At 31.0% G+C, this 16,971-nt stretch overlaps 1 protein-coding gene across 1 annotated transcript in view; it reads right to left on the bottom strand.

The window, feature by feature from the left end:
• Positions 1 to 16,971, bottom strand: part of LOC129947742 (nose resistant to fluoxetine protein 6-like) — a 52,639-nt gene that overhangs the window by 26,716 nt on the left and 8,952 nt on the right. The gene's annotated exons all lie outside the window — the stretch shown is intronic.

Raw genomic sequence — 16,971 nt, 5'->3', positions numbered from 1 at the left:
AAATAAAAGATTTTTAGGAAGATGTCTGTGCGTGTGTGTGTACGTACTTTCGTACGTACGTACGTTCACGACGTTTTTTTCGTCGTCCATAGCTCAAGAACCAGAAGAGATATCGACTTCAAATAAATTTTGTTCTACTGATAATATTGCAGAAATATGCAGAAAGGACTCTCAAGAAAATTGCGTGGGTGGTTTTTTTACTATAGCAGTTTGAAAAAATGGTGAAAATTTTGGTTAACCCTAAATATCGTACGAACCAAAAACGCTAGAGACTTGAATTAAATTTTATATAATATATTGTAACGTGGTACCAAACAGGTATATTTTTTGAAAAAAATCAATACAACGGTTTTTTTTTAAAATCAATAAAACTGGAAAAAAAAAATTTGTCACCTCCAAAATTTTACGACTGAAATATGATTTCATCTCTAAAACAATTTTGTGCAACGAAAAATAATGTTTTTGACATCTGATAAAATTTTGAGAAAAATCGAATTGACAGTTTTTTTATAAAAAATAAAAATCTAAAAAAAAACATTACTCAAAGTTGGTAAAAATTGAATATCGATTCAAATGTCTTTTCAAAAACATGAAATTTAGGGTTTAAACTTATTTTATCTTATAAGAAATATTGTTTTCGATATTCTTTTTTACAAAAAATAAAAACCTAAAAAAAAATAATAAAAGTTGGTAAAAATTGATTTTCGACTTAAATATCTTTTCAAAACTTTGAGATATTGGCTTTAATTTAATTTGATCTTTCAAAAAATATTGTTGTCAACATTCAGTAACATTTTGAAAAAAATCGAATTGACAGTTTAAAAAAAAAAAAAAAACTGAAAAAAATTAACAAAAGTTGGTAAAAAATGATTTTCGACTCAAATATCTTTTAAAAAATTTGAGATAATAGCTTCTAACTAATTTCAACTTATAAGAAATATTGTTTTAAACATAAGGACAAGTTTTGAGAAAAATCGAATTGACAGTTTTTTTTACAAACAATAAAAACCTTTAAAAAAATGTATAAAAGTTGGAAAAATTGATTTTCGACTAAATATCTAATCAAAAATTTACTAAACTAATTTTATCTTATAAGAAATATTGTTTTCAACAATCGATACAATTTTGAAAAAATCGATTGACAGTTTTTTTACAAAAAATAAAACTCTAAAAAAAACAATACTAAAACTTGGTAAAAATTTACTTTCGACTCAAATAGCTTTTCAAAAATTAAAAATATTGTCTTCAAACTTATTTATTTCACAGAAAATATTGTTTTCGATATTCACTAATTTTTATATAAAAATCCAACAGTCCGTTTTTTCATAAGAAAAATAAAATCTACAAAAAATAGTACGGAAATTTGGTAAAAATTGATACGAGTACATATAGACAAACTTTTAAGCAAGACAAATCGACAGACGGGATGGGAAGTTATCAGTGTGGGTCGCATCCAAGCCTCTTTTTATGTAATTGAAATTGAGGAGAGCATGTTAAGTCCCCAAAATAACTTTACTGTCTTTTTACCAAGAAGCAAAACAGTAGATATCTACTTTAACTTTAAAAGCTTTTGAAAAGCAATAGTGCTTATTTGAAGCTCTTATTTTGCAAGTAGCGCATCATGAGAAGATAAGTTATCTAACCATCGCCTTCCGGGCCAATACTCACCATTCATCGGTCATTAGTCTTAATAGATATTACCTGTGATATGAGTTATGGCATTAATTCATAATGACTAATTTAAATCTGATGATTGTTTATATTTTTGATACAACAACATATGGTAATAGTAATCTTGACTATACTCGTTGCTTAAAATCTTAATTGTAAGGTATTTCTTCAAAACAGTTACAAATAATTTGTTAAAAAAGAAGAATTTAATTGGCTATATTACAGGTCATACATATGTATAACGCAAGAATGGTAGTAATTACGTAGTCATAAGTTTAAACAAATATTTCGAGCATGCGTGAGTTTAAACTTCATCATAAACATGTTTATAAATTTATCACATCACAAAAGTATGACGACGAATCGTCATTATTTATTACGTGATCGTCAATTCATTTTATTTGATCACGACATGTGAATGTTTCACTCTTTTGGTAAGCTTGGTTGCGTTGAGCTGTAAACAAAAAAAAACAATCTTCGCACGCTTTTTTAGAGTCATTATTATGCTTAGTTTCAGATTTGGGTCTTAACAGTTGTTCAGCTCACTGTCAAGGTTATTAACTTTTTTATTGCAAACAATCTTAGCAAAGATAAACCAGCAAAAACACAGAAGATGACTATTACGCAGGTATCCTTATTACTTTATTTTGCAATAATTGTGTGATTCTGAAACAATAAATTGTCTTAAAAAAATATCATTAACGACTTTTTTTTAAATCTTATCTATGTATCTCAGCATTTAATTTTAATCATCCATTTCTTTATTTTTGTTGAATAAAAAAACATTTGATGAACATGCTATGTATGAAGACATAATTATTTGTTTAATGACACTGAAATTCCACATCAGATTGAAATTGAACCTTGAAATTAAACTTGTACCTGTAAGTAACTGTCGCAAACAATAATGATTTGAAGTGACAAAAAAAGCTTTCGAAAAAAATGCGGAGCAATTAATTCAACATGTTTTTATAACTTCTGCCGTTTAATTAGAACGTGTTTTTGAATAATGTTTATTTAAAATTCAACACGGACTATGGTCTTTAAAGTAAAAATTAACATATCCTTTAGAGTAACTTCTTTGTACCTGTTGTACTCAGAAGCTTAGACTTTTTTTGAAATAATTAAAAAAAAAAAAACGATTATAAGACAGAGATAAGGTTTTTTAAGCCTGAATTGAAAATTATAACAAATGTTTACAATTTAAGTGGTTTTTGAAAGTGTTCTGTTTTAAAAATTAATAATTTATTTTAATTACATCGTTTAAAACAAGTTTTTGTTAGTACTTTTTAAATTGTATGTTTTTTGGAGTTTGTGTTCATATTTACTTAATGAAGTCAGTTTTTTTTAGATATTGTGGATTGTAAGTCAAAATTACTACTGTTTTATGGTCAGTTTTAATGCTCTGAGTTGAGTTGTATGTATTGAAAAGAAACTCTATTCAGACTAACAAACAAACCATGAATACAAATTTCTTAGAGGTCTTTCGTTACTATTTTATGTACTCAATTTATTTTAATATTTTGGGTTAAACTAGCCAATTTGTAAATAACGAACAACTCAACATACAAATACGAACAAAATGAAATAGCCTCAACAAAATTATTCAAAGCATTTGTTACATAAAATAAGTCTTTCAAAAGTTCTACGCGAATATGTATTTTGAGCGTTTCTAACCGCAATTTTCATACTTGATCGAAATAAATTGATATTTTCCATCAACCATAAATATTATTCTTCCATAAGTAAGTTAAAATTAATAGAGACTTGATAACTTTATTCTTGTATGCAGTTTATGTTGTTTTTAAAATTCTTTAAGGCAATAGGATAACGGCCGTTGTAAAAAAGAGGCTTGGATACGACCCACACTTATAACTTTCCATCCCGTCTGTTGATTTGTCTTGTTTAAAAGTTTGTGGGTTTCCAGTTGGGTTAAAAAAGTTGTTAGTTGAATTATTCTTCAAAATTTTAAAATTACCGACAACATTTTTATGTTTACAAATTGGATGAATGAAACTAATTTGAGAAATATCAAGAACCGAACATCAATTTTTACCAAATTTGACTGTTGGATTAAAAAAAAACTTACTGAATATCGAAAACAATATTTTCTGTGAAATAAAAAGTTTGAAGACAATATTTTTAATTTTTGAGTCGATATAGTAAATTTTTACCAAATTTTAGTATTTTTTTTATTAGGTTTTTACTTTTTGTAAAAAAAAAACTGTAAATTAGATTATTCTCAAAATTTAACCGAATGTTGACAATTATATTTTTTAAAAGATAAAAGTAGCTTAAATCTCAAAGTTTTGAAAAAATATTTGAGCCGAAAATCGATTTTTACCAACTTTTATTAATCTTTTTTGTTCAGGTTTTTATTTTTTGTAAGAAAACTGTCAATTCGATATTTCTCAAAATTGCTCTGAATATTGACAACAATATTTCCTATAAGTTAAAATTATTTGGCAGCCATGATTTTAAATTTTTGAAAAGATATTTGAGTCGAAATTCAATTTTTACCAGCGTAATGTTTTTTTTTAGGATTTTATTTTTTATAAAAAAAACTGTCAATTCGATTTTGCTCATTATTTTACCAGATACGAAAATTGTTATTTTCGTTGCACAAAATTGTTTTGTGGAAAAAATCATTTTGTATTCGTAAAATTTACGAGGTGACAATTTTTGTTTTTGTTTTTTTTTTTTATTTATAAAAAAAACGTTAATTTGATTTTTTTCCAAAAATATATTTGTTTGGTATCACGTTACAATACATAATATAAAATTTAATTCAAGTCTCTAGCGTTTTTGGTTCGTAAGATATTTAGGGTTAACTAAAATGTTCGCCTTTTTTTAAACTGCTATGATAAAAAACCACCCACGTAATTTTCTTGAGAGACCTTTCTGCATCTTTGTGCATTATTATCTGTATAACAAAATCTATTTAAAGTCATGGTGAAGAGCGATTATAAGATACGAAAATAGAAAGCAAAAAAAGTTGCCAGGCAAAAACGAAAAATGATAATTTTTTAAAGAAGCAACTAACTTCACTCCTATTAACAAATGTCAAAATATAAATAAAGTCGAGGAAGTTTCAAAAATAAATGTAATTTGCATAAATTCTATAAAATGTTTTTTCACTGTGACTATTTCCTTGAAAGCGAAGATGAATCCCAAACTAACGAAGAAAAGGAAATGCGTATAAAAAGAAGAGTTTTAAGAGATTCATCGAACCCAATGAGCCTTCCAAGTTCAACGTAAGTAAAGTGAAATCCTTTCCATCTAGTATTAAAAAAAAACTCCTTAAATATTTGCCAGGTTCAAGCTTCTTTATCGTTTGAACAAGGACGCATTCAAATATGTATTAGAACAGATCGATCCTCACCTTCCAAGTTTCAAATCTACATACATACCAAATGTATTGAAATTAGCTGGAACACTTCGGTTTCTGGCCGAGGGTGGTTACCAAAGAGGAACCGGACAAGACTTCCTTGTTGGTATGGCACGACCAACTTTGTCGGTCACCCTCTCAAAAATATTGACAGTCATGGAAAATGTTCTTTGCCCAAAGTTTATATCCTTTTTATCGACGGAAGAAGAAAAGACTGCAAGCAAACAACATTTTTATGAAAAATTTGGTTTTCCTGGCTTCCAACTGCTTAGCATTAGTTGTAGGTCTAGAAGGTTAGAAATAACTTATTTGTATGTTTATGACAATTTTATTTATTATTTACTCCCATTTTTTTGCGCACTTAACAAAACAAAAACCAACCAAACAAAAACAAAAAAATAAATGACATTTGACATCTACCCCCAAAACGAAAGCTGAACGAGAGCTGAAGGCACTCGTAAATAAAAATACGAGTATCGTCATTTTTACGATTCTCGTTTTTCTTAATCGCAATTTGACGTTTTAGTGCCACTACAATCGTTTTTTCTAATCGCAATTTAACGAATAAGCGTTATTTTGAACGAGTTTCGTTTTTCATAATAACCCTCCTGGTTCTTGAGCTATGGACGACGAAAAAAACGTCACGATCGAACATACACGACCTTGAAACGTCGGGAAATGTCGAATTTTTAATTTGAAAAATCGGACCCATTACAATAACTTCCTATGGGAAGTTTATAAAACAGAACTGGATTAAGAATAAATTTGATACATTACATTACGTTACTACTTCAACAAAATTTAATATGGTCGGATTTGAAAGGAAATAAATGTGCATATTGGCCTAAAAGTTTTGAAAGGCTAAAAAAAGTCGGAGAAGAAAATTGGAGAAAGCGTTCCACATTCTTTAAGTGCTCCTGAAAAAAGATTCTTATACTTGAAAATACGTCTTAAACTCTTTCAAGGGTTAACTAATGGGCATTTCTGGAAGGTTGAGTATTATGACAGAATTGTTTGATTGGGGATGAATGCAACTGGATAGAACGACAGATAGATAACGAATTTGTAGATTCACTGGTCGTAACATTAAGTGTTTCTTCTGTAGCAGAAACAAAGGAATACTTTAATACACTTGGTGGAAGTGACCTTTTCCAAAGTGATGAGAATATTGATGACGGGCCTTAGGTCATTGAAAAAAAACGTCGTAACGATATAAATAATTGTTTTTTTTTTTTAATTGAGCTAAAGCCTGTCATCAATATTCTCACTACGATAAATATATCAACTGAATATTGGAAAAAGGGTTTATTGATTCAAAATACCATCACGAACTTTATTGAAAAAAGTTACTTCATGAATTTAGGTACCATCAAAAAGTATCATTTTTTTGCTTTTCGAATTTTAAAAAGTATTACCTCTAAAAGCCTCAAGTGATAGAGTAATTTTAAGTCAGATTTAAAATAAGACCATCAACCTTGTGGAATAATGCAATTTTAATGCCAGTAACAAAACCTTGTCCACCAGTGTTACAGCCATTCCAGAAGGCATGACAGATTTTTGTACATCGTCATAAAGATAAAAAAATGTATTAACTTTAAAATATTGATTTTATAGAAACCAATTCATTGGACCTTATTGAATTTCCTACAAAGATTCATTGTTTTTAGTCTTGATAATTTATATATAAACTTTGACGCAAAGTATTGATGAGAAAATAAGAAACTTGCTTAAGTATTTAAGCTAATTAATAACTACATAATAAAAGAATATCATTTACCTGAAGTAATCTACATTTTATGTATTTTTTATTTGTTTAGAAGTGAAACAACTCCTTCAAATTATTTTAACATACGTTTATTATTTAATATCTAATTATGAAATATAAAATAAAAATAGTTAGACTAGTTTGTTTATATTTGTAGTTTATTATATTCCCTTGCAAAACTTTTACTTTTAACCCTATTATAAGATTAAACAAGGTCTTTTTATTTACTGATATCCGTTTTAAAATGTGTTTTCTGCAAACAATGATGCTACTGTTGCATTAATAAAATATTAAATATTGTCACCGTCTGTCTATCTCAGTTCTGCCTTTTCCTAAAAATAGGGATAGGTCTAAGAAATTCACACGTTTTTGTTTAATCAATCAGTTTTCACTTTTCTTATAGATTTAAAATATTAGATGCAATATTAGAGAATTGACACAGAGTTTTTAGAATCTAATCTTAAAATATCGACTCAAAACAAATAATTGTCTTAGCTTGTATTCAAATAATTCTGATAAAAGTAAATAAAAATGAAGGTGACTAATTTTTTAGAATTTTCGGATGAACACCAAAATATATGCAATGAGAATATTGTAGTTTATGCATAGCTCAGTCAAATGGATACATAGATACACTGTGACAGGAGATGTTTTCCAGATCTAGTTAACTTCCCTTAGTAAGTTATTGTAATGGGTCCGATTTGTCAAATTCAAAATTTTGACATTTCTCGACGTTTTAAGGTCCCTAGAGTCGAAATAAAAGATTTTTAGAAAAATGTCTGTGCGTGCTTGTGTACGTGCGGGTTTTGGTCGTCCATAGCTCAAGAACCAGAAGAGATATCGACTTCAAATAAATGTTGTTATATAGATAATAATGCAGAAAGATGCAGAAACGACTCTGAAAAAAATTGCGTGGTTGTTTTTTTTACCATACTAAGGTGGAAATGTTGGTTAATCCTAAACACTAACTTAAGGTGGCGCTACAGTCCGGGGCGGACCTGGGCCTCAACCAACAAGCGTCTCCAGCCAGCTCGGTCCCTAGCTAGCTGTCTCCAGTTTCGCACGCCAAGTTGGTTGAGGTCCTCTCCCACCTGCGTGCGCCACCTGAGTCGCGGTCTTCCTCTACTGCGCCGTCTCTCGGGATTGGATTCGAAGACCTTCCGGGCTGGAGCGTTTACATTCTCCATCTATGCGTACGGGACCAAAAATCACCCGAAAAATTTTTCTCTCGAAGCATCCTAAGATGCTCTCATCTTTCTTTGACAGGGTCCAGGCCTCAGCACCATAAATGAGAACCGGGATGATGAGTGTCTTATAGATGGTGATTTTACATGCTCGAGAGAGGACTTTACTTCTCAATTGCCTTCTAAGTCCAAAGAAGCAGCGATTTGCAGGAGTTATTCTTCGTTTGATTTCAGCGCTGGTGTCGTTGTCTGTATTAATAGCGGTGCCTTGGTAGACAAAGTCCTTAACTACCTCAAAGTTATAGCTGTTCATGATGACGTTTTGCCCAAGACGTCGTCGTTCAGTCACCTTTTTTGATGACAGCATATACTTGGTCTTGCCCTCATTGACCACTAAACCCATATTCTTTGCTTCCGTCGCAATGCTCAAAAACGCTCCACTGACATCACGCTTTGATCTTCCAATTATGTCAATATCATCTGCGTATCCGAGTAATTGGATGGACCTTTGGAAGATTGTGCCTCTAGTCTTGACGGTTGAGTTTGCACAATTCTTTCCAGAACGATGTTGAAGAAGTCGCATGACAGTGCATCGCCTTGTCTAAAACCTTTTTTGACATCAAATGCATCTGTAAGATCTTATCCGAACTTGACAGAGCAGCATGCATTCTCCATCGTAATTCTGCACAAACGGATAAGTTTGACAGCGATGCCAAAACTAGACATTGCTCGGTAGAGCTCTTCCCTATAGATATGCTGTCATACGAGGCTTTAAAATCGATAAAGAGATGGTGGGTATCGATTTGAAGCTCCTGGGTTTTTTCCAAGATCTGCCGTAGTGTGAATATTTGGTCAATAGTGGACTTTCAGGTTGTTGACGAATGGCTTCAGACGTTCACATAATACGGCAGAGAGGATCTTATACGCAATGTTAAGGAGACTGATGCCTCTGTAGTTGATGTTCAAATGGTAGACATGTGCATTCAAGAGGACACAAGCGTCCACAGGTTTTTCTCAAAACCTTTAGTTTCGAAATATCAACAAGCCTCGGATACGGTTAATCCTAAATATCTCATTAAATTATATATATACATATAAATATAATAAATATTATGTATTGTAACGTGATACTAAACAAACATATTTTTGGAAAAAAAAACAATTAACGGTTTTTTAATAAATCAAAAAACTGGACAAAAATTTGTCACCTCAAAAATTTTACTACTAAAATATGATTTTATCTCCAAAATATTTTTTTGCAACGAAGAATAATGTTTTCGACATCTGATTAAATTTAAAAACAATCTAATTGACAGTTTTCTTATAAAAAATAAAAACTTAATAAAAACATTACTCAAAGTTGTCAAAAATTGAATTTCGACTCAAATATCTTTTCAAAACTTTAAAATTAAGGCTTCAAACTTATTTTATATTATAACAAATATTGTTTTCAACATTCTGAAAAACTTTGAGAGAAATCGAATTGACAGTTTTCTTACAAAAAATAAAAACCTAAACAAAAAAACTGATAGAAGTTGGTAAAAATTTAATTCCGAATCAAAAAGCTTTTCAAAAATTAAAAATATTGTCTTCAAACTTTTTTTATTCCCAGTAAATATTGTTTTCAATATTCAGTAGTTTTTTTTATAAAAATCAAACAGTCCGTTTTTTTTAACAAAACTAGATTTTCCAACCCTACAAACTTTTAAGCAAGACAAATTGATAGACAGGATGGGAAGTTATTAGCCTCTTTTTTTAAACAGTTTCAGACTGAAAGCTTAAATCATTTTTAGTTCGAAGTCGTTGCACACTTCAAAAGTTGTGGTTATTCTTACAAAAGAGAGCGCGCGCGAGAGAGTTAAAAATTTCTCCTTTTTTTGCCCAAAGCAATTCCTCAGGTGATTTCTGGGCTGGCTGTCAAATTTGATTTGACGTTCACACCAAGTAATGACGGAAGAAAAAAACTGTCAATGTTTATTGAAAATTGTAGTAATTTTTGGAAGAAAACATTCTTTAATTTAAGGAATAATTTTATTTGTATTTAAAATAAATATAAGTTCACTTCTGTTTAAATTTATTATATTGGATTCTTATTCATGATTAAGTTCTTAAATATGTACACATTAATGATCTTCGGTAACTCTGTTTGAGTATATTCTTTTTTGACGTTAAAAAAGTAGTCCAAATTTGTGCAAATTGGTGCTAAACCGTTTTGACAGTATGCTTTTTCTCTGAGAACATTTCATCCCCACTCCTCGAATTTGAAATTTGACCAACTTTTAGTGCGAATCTGATCTGATTTATAACTATTGTGGAAAACCAAACAAATGAAATTACTGAACAATCAGAATCAATATAAGACTAACCCCACAGTACAATTTTAAACTTCGGTTTTGGTTTAATCTTCAGTTCAACACTTCATTCGGTTTCACACTTTCGTTTAGACCTTGAACTGATTTCATTCTGTAGTTTAAGTTAAATGCCAGTATTCTGCCGTTTAACCTCAGTTCAACGTTTAGGCACTACAACAGTTGTCAGAATAGCTACCATTTTCATATTAAATATTAAATTAATTTATGATGTATTTATTTCCTGAGGACCACCACCAGTTTGGTAAAGCTTTCGCTTTTCGGAAGCAAAATTTTGTTTTGTTAATTTTTTTAAATGTTCATATCTTGTCTTCAACACATCCGATGATCGGTAATGGGAGCCACTCTTTGAATTAAATTCGTTTGCAATGGACTTCCACGTCGCTGTTTTTTCTGTCCAATGTACTTTATCAGTTTTTTTGTTTTCAATGATGTGTTTGTTTTTCATAATCAACTCCATCAGCAAATCTATATCTGCTGATGAAAAGTTGTTGCTTCTTTTTTTTTTGTTGCTATTAATTTTCACAATGTTTTTCCATTTTTATTTTTATTTTTTCGTTTAAGCTCACAGAAATCACAACTCACAACGGTACTTTAAAACAATAAAAATTTTCCTCGATTGTCAACAAAACACAAAATATTTGTTGCTGTTTCACGTGTTCCTCGCTTCAGAGAGAGAAAGATAAAACGATGAACAGCTACGTATTGCTTACATTACGTCACATGAGTTACAATGCTACCAAACTCTTTTTATAAAATTTAATTAAACTACGTTCAATTGAACTGAAATTCAGAGCACACTGTGAAACTAGAGGAGTAGAACTTCAAATTTAAACTTAAGCTCAACTTCACCTGATCTTAAGTTTAAAATTGGGCATAATAGTTACACTTTAACTTTATTAGTACAAATTAAATATTTTGTCCAATAAATTATAGAAATAGAAATAAATTTACCGAGAAATATATCAAATAGTGAAAGTGCCTATGTTAGTATGACTGCGTTAAGTGTTGTGATAGTACAATATTTTGTATTGCTTCTCATATTCCTTATATTGACATTTCTTAAACTATCTTAGCTTCTGATTCATAAATTATATTCTTAAAGAACAAAATACTTTCTCGAAATGTGAATGAAATGTTCTAAATCTTCTATGGAAAAAAATGGTATAAAATATCAATTAAAGAACAAAAATATGCTAAAAAATGTGGGTTACGATCAATTTACCCTCATAGCCAAATATAAAATCTAACTCTTGGTTTCGCAAAGTTGTTATTGTTTTATATGTAGGTCTTTTAATATAATCAATTCTAAATGGATTACAAATGTTAATTATATTGAAGCAGACTTAAAGCTTAGGTAGAAATCTACCAACAATTTTCAATTTATTTAAGAAACATACAAATACATTCAAAAGAAACAATTTGAAATTAAAGTATTTTGAGATGCAAAATCTAAAAATTAAAACTTTAATTCTAAAGTTTTTTGACCCAAATACCTATTTTGTTTGTTTTTATAATGTCTTCAGTTAAATTTAGGCTATTTTATAATCAAATCTGTTGAGTTTTTATATGATAGGAAAATAGACTATGCTTTTTAAAATGAAATGAAGCACTTACTCGTAGCATATAACCCTTTAACAATATTTATAAACATTTTCATGTATGGGAAATTCTTGTTTATTATCTTTTTTTTAAATACGCATGATATTCAATAATTTGTCGAATTTAATTTGTTGGATGGTTTATGTTATTAAAAAGTAAAATCAAGATAATTTGTGATTGCTGGATTTGGCGGTTAGGTTATCAGATAATATCTAAAAATATTTACACGTTAATTTGGAAGATACAAGAAATACATAAATATATTTCATACTTTCCCCATAGAAAGCTTCACAAATATTTATTTATTTATTTATCAAAAAATAACTTACAAAAATAAATTTATAAAATTATTTATATTGAAGACATCAGGGCGGCAAGACCATAGATGTCGTATTTAATTTGTTTTTTTTTTTTATGAAAAAATATTAGTATTTAATTTATGAAAAAAATTAACATCGAAAAGAAAAATATGATGTAATGTTATGTTATTTATTTACACAAAAAAAAATATAACTAATATTAAAGTTCAAATATCTTTAAATTTGTTGTGTAGGGTTGTTGCTGATTTTATGCGTTGATAAGTATTAAAGTCAGATGGGTTTAGTATTTCACCCATCTGTTTCTGCTTGTCTTCCAATGGGATGGTATTTTTGATTAGACGAGAAATCGGACATTCTGCAAAAATATGCCAGATTGAGAGAACTTCTTTACAACTTTCGCACTCCTCTGGGGGATCGTTTGTGAAGAAGTGGCGACTCGTAAACAAAGTTTTTCCAACTCTGATCCGAAATAGAGAAATACATTCTTCTCTGGTTAGGTTTTGGTTGTATGGAGTTCTAAGGTGTGTTGAGTGGTGTTTACGAAGAAAGTTCTCCTCTTTTAGCCAAGAGCTTTTGAGTTCTTCTTGCTCATCAGCCATGAACATTTTGCGGATAAGCTGAGATATAGGTAGCAGTTCTTTTAAATATGGATGGTTAGTGGCGTCTTTTGCTGCAGTATCTGCTAGCTCATTTCCTCTTATACCAGCGTGGCCTGGTATCCAAGCTAGGGTTATGTTGGTTTTGTCAAATAGGATGCTCCGGATGTAATTAAAAGTGGAGCAGTTGTTAGTTGCACTTTTGATTCCGGTAAGGATACTTAAGCTGTCAGTGAGTATCAATGTCCTTTCTGTCCATGTTTTTGCCACGGACAATGCTTTCAATATTGCTGTTAATTCTGCTAGATAGCTGCCAGCCGCGTCTGGAAGGAGTCCTTGAAAAGTGAGGATTTCTTCGTGGTTCGCTTTGAGCTCGATGACGGCGTATGTTGAGATTTTATTCCTATAGGATCCATCTGTGTACAAAATTCTCACTGGTTTGATGTTTTCGATCAGCTCACGGTGAAGCATAAGGAAGTGTTCATTTGGAGTGTTTTCTTTTCTGTGACTAGAGAGGCTGGTGTCGATTGGCAGTAAGTGTCTTTTCCATGGAGGGGGGGACGAATAGTTGAGCTTCAAAGACGTTTCTAAAGGCATACTTCCATGAGCTGAGACAAGGCTTAATATTTTACTAAGGGAAGATATTGAATTCTTCCTGTTTTGTTTTGGTCTGTGTTGAACTTCTTGTGAAGCAGAATAAAGAGGGTGATTTATGTCTGTAAGTGCTTTACTTATTAAATTAATTGCTCTTTTTTGTCCTAGCCTATTAATTGTTTTATAGCCAGCTTCTATTCTGAGAGCTTCAATTGGAGTTGTTTTAAGTGCTCCTGTAGCAGTTCGGTAGCACTCATTTATGGCTGTATCAATGCTTTCCAGGTTCTTTTTAGTTGTCCACATAAAAATAGTGAGTCCATGCTGGAGAGTTCCTTCAACTAAGGCTTTGGCTATTTTTAGGGCCGTTTCTAGATGTGGACCTTTCCGGCGGGAACATATCATTCTCAGAGCATTGTTTCGTTTCTTTAGTTGGTTGATGGTGTTTTTTATATGGAGATCCCATTTCAGATTACTATTGAAAGTAACTCCTAAGACTCTGAGTTCTTTTTTGATGTTGACTGTGGAGTTACGAATCGTAAGAGAAGTAATTGAACATTTTTTTTCCGACAAAGGTGAAGCGCTTCTGTTTTGCTAGGCGGAACTTTCGCACCGGTTTCTTGTGTCCAAGCATAGATTATAGAATCTGCAGATTTCAAAATTTCGTTAACCTTTGATGGATCACCAGAGGCTACTATGAAGATATTATCTACATATAGACCAACGAAATCTAGACCGTGTTTTGGTAGTGTAAGCTCTCTAATGAGTGCTTCAATATAGGCATTATATAGATACAAAGACAAGGGAGATCCTTGTGGAGTTCCGTTTTCCAATTTTAACTTTTTTGAAGTAAAGCCGTTGACATCAACACAAAAAGTTCTTCCAGATAAAAATGATATAATAACCTTTAACATTTGCTTGGGGACTCCCCATTTGTGTAATTGTTCGATGATGGGAAATGTGGTAACGCGGTCAAAAGCTTTCTCGAGGTCAGATGACATGAATACACTGTGCTTACAAGATGAGAGGTTATCTGATAGTTTATGTTCCATTAGGTGGATTAAGGATTGAACTCCTCTATTAGGTCTAAAAGCATGTTGTTCATTACTTACAGTTTCTTCCATAAACCAGCCTATTCTACGTCCAATAATTTTTTCAAAAATTTTTGAGAGAACAGGGAGAAGAGAAATCGGTCGATACCCTTCTATGTGGTGATAATTCTGGGAGCTCTTGGGAATCGGCTTGAGTATAGCTTTCTTCCAATCGTGAGGAAAGATACCAGTCCGAAGAATGTTTTAAGGTTATCGGCAGCTGATTTAACCATATTATATGTGATTTTATCATCTCCAGGAGAAGTTCCGTTAAGTGTTTGTAATGTCGTCTCAAACTCTATCCTGGAAATATCATCTGCGAGGTGTGAGTACAAGTTTTCTTGATGAGGGAGGTCATTTAAGTTAAATGTCAGTTTCTTCCTAATAACGTTGTCCGGGAAGGTTTTATTTTCACTATAGCTTGCCCATGTCTTTGAGAACGTATTGGCTATTTTTTAATTTAATATTAATTTTGTTAATTTTATGGTTTCGGTATAATTCACCTTTTTTTAGATTATTGCTATCACAAATGAGTATGGGTGAAATTCAAAAGTTTTGGCTTATGGCCCAATAGTTTAATAGTCTAAAAATTTAAAAAAAATCTTTACTACCTAAGGAAAATGGAATTTTTTACTCAAGACCATTAAACATCAACAAAATCGATGTTGAGCAAACAATAACAACAATTCATCGCTCTTCAAAATCGAGGCACTATTTTCATTCATTCATTGTGCAAGGAAATGATTTCAAATTTATCTGTTTGTAAAACTAGAATAGAACAATTTAACGTGAGCGCAATAAATTTCATGAGTTTTTGAACTTTTTGAATAGCTATAAAGTTGATCTTGTTCTAATAACAGAAACTTGGCTCGATCTTGATATAGGGCTCCCATCATCCGACTTCAAATGCTATCGTATCGATAGAATAGATCAAATGGTTGGTGGAGTTGCAATTCTTCAATTCAACATCCGCTTTTACTTGTATTTTCAACAAGACTTGTTGAAAATGTAGGTGTTATGATTAAATTAAAAAACCAAGACTGTAAGAATCTATCCTGTTTATTTCCCTGCAGGATCTTCATCGGATATAAAAATAAAGTGGTTAAAGCAAAACTTAAAAAAGTTATTCACAATGAATGGTGAATATCTATTAGGTGGCGATTTTAATTGCCGACACAGATATTGGGGGTATGTAAGAGCAAATGCTTTGGGCAATATACTGGCTGCTCTTTCATTGGTACTACTGGTTAATATTTTTTATCCACCTTGTCCAACTTATTTTCCCGCAGGTTCTCGTGACGTCCCTTCTCTCCTCGATTTGTTTGTATCAATTTTCCCAGGTCTTATATCAGAACCCGTTCCGTTTAATGCTCTAAGTTCAGACCATAATCCAGTTTTTTGCAATCTTTTTTGGTTAGGTGAATAACAAATTCAATATTTCCTAGACATACATAAAAAACAATAATTGGAAATCATTCAAATCAAAAATTAAAAGGAGCCTTTAAAATAGTACCACAAACCTTGAAAGCGTGACTTGTAAAAGTGATATAGATTTTATAATACAAAACTTTACGCAAGCTATCACTTCTTGTGTTGATGAAACTATTCCCAAAAAAAACTATTTAAAAAAACTTCCAACAGATATCTTGGAACTTATTAAAGTTAGAAATATTCATCGAAAAATTGGAAAAATTACCGTCAACCCTTCTCTCGATCAATGGTTTCCCATTTCAATAAACTCATTGCCGAACAGATACAAATCCATCGTAATAGAGAATGGAACACAAAACTGAGCGTTATGGATAAAAATGCAAAACCATTCTGGAACATAGTAAAATTAATTAAGAACAAAAACCGTAAAATACCATTTTTGAAGGATTCTTCTACAACTTTTGTTACAGGTTTTGAGATAGCAAATCTATTTTGAACAAGTTTTTCAAAAAATCACTTAGTTTCTCAGCATATGGGGGACTTTGTAACTACTGAACTTGTCAGTAAAACAATTCAAAGATTCGATACTACAAACGGAATAACTCTTTAATGCATTTGTAGAAGAAGATAATGTTAAAAATGTAATCAAAATGTTGCAAACTCGAAAAAAGGAGGTCTGGACAAAGTAAAAAAAAGTTATTTAAAACGACTGTCTTACGTTAGGAATAAGGAATTTAAAATTAATGCATGCCTTAAATTGCAATACTTCCCTCAATGTTGGAAAAAATCAATTGTTGCTTAAGGCTGGAAAAGCTCCAGGTAATCGTGAAAGCTACAGTTTACTTTGCAACATAAGTAAAGTTTTTGAAAAAATACTGAAACAACATATTTCAAAAGTTTATTCAGATAAAGACATTTTCCCCGATATACAATTTGGCTTCCGAAGTTCTCACAGCACATCTC

The sequence above is a fragment of the Eupeodes corollae genome, chromosome 2, assembly GCF_945859685.1.
Source record: "Eupeodes corollae chromosome 2, idEupCoro1.1, whole genome shotgun sequence".
Lineage (NCBI taxonomy): Eukaryota > Metazoa > Arthropoda > Insecta > Diptera > Syrphidae > Eupeodes > Eupeodes corollae.
Note: the sequence above shows the minus strand (reverse complement) of the source record. Positions and strands in the feature narration are given on the sequence as shown.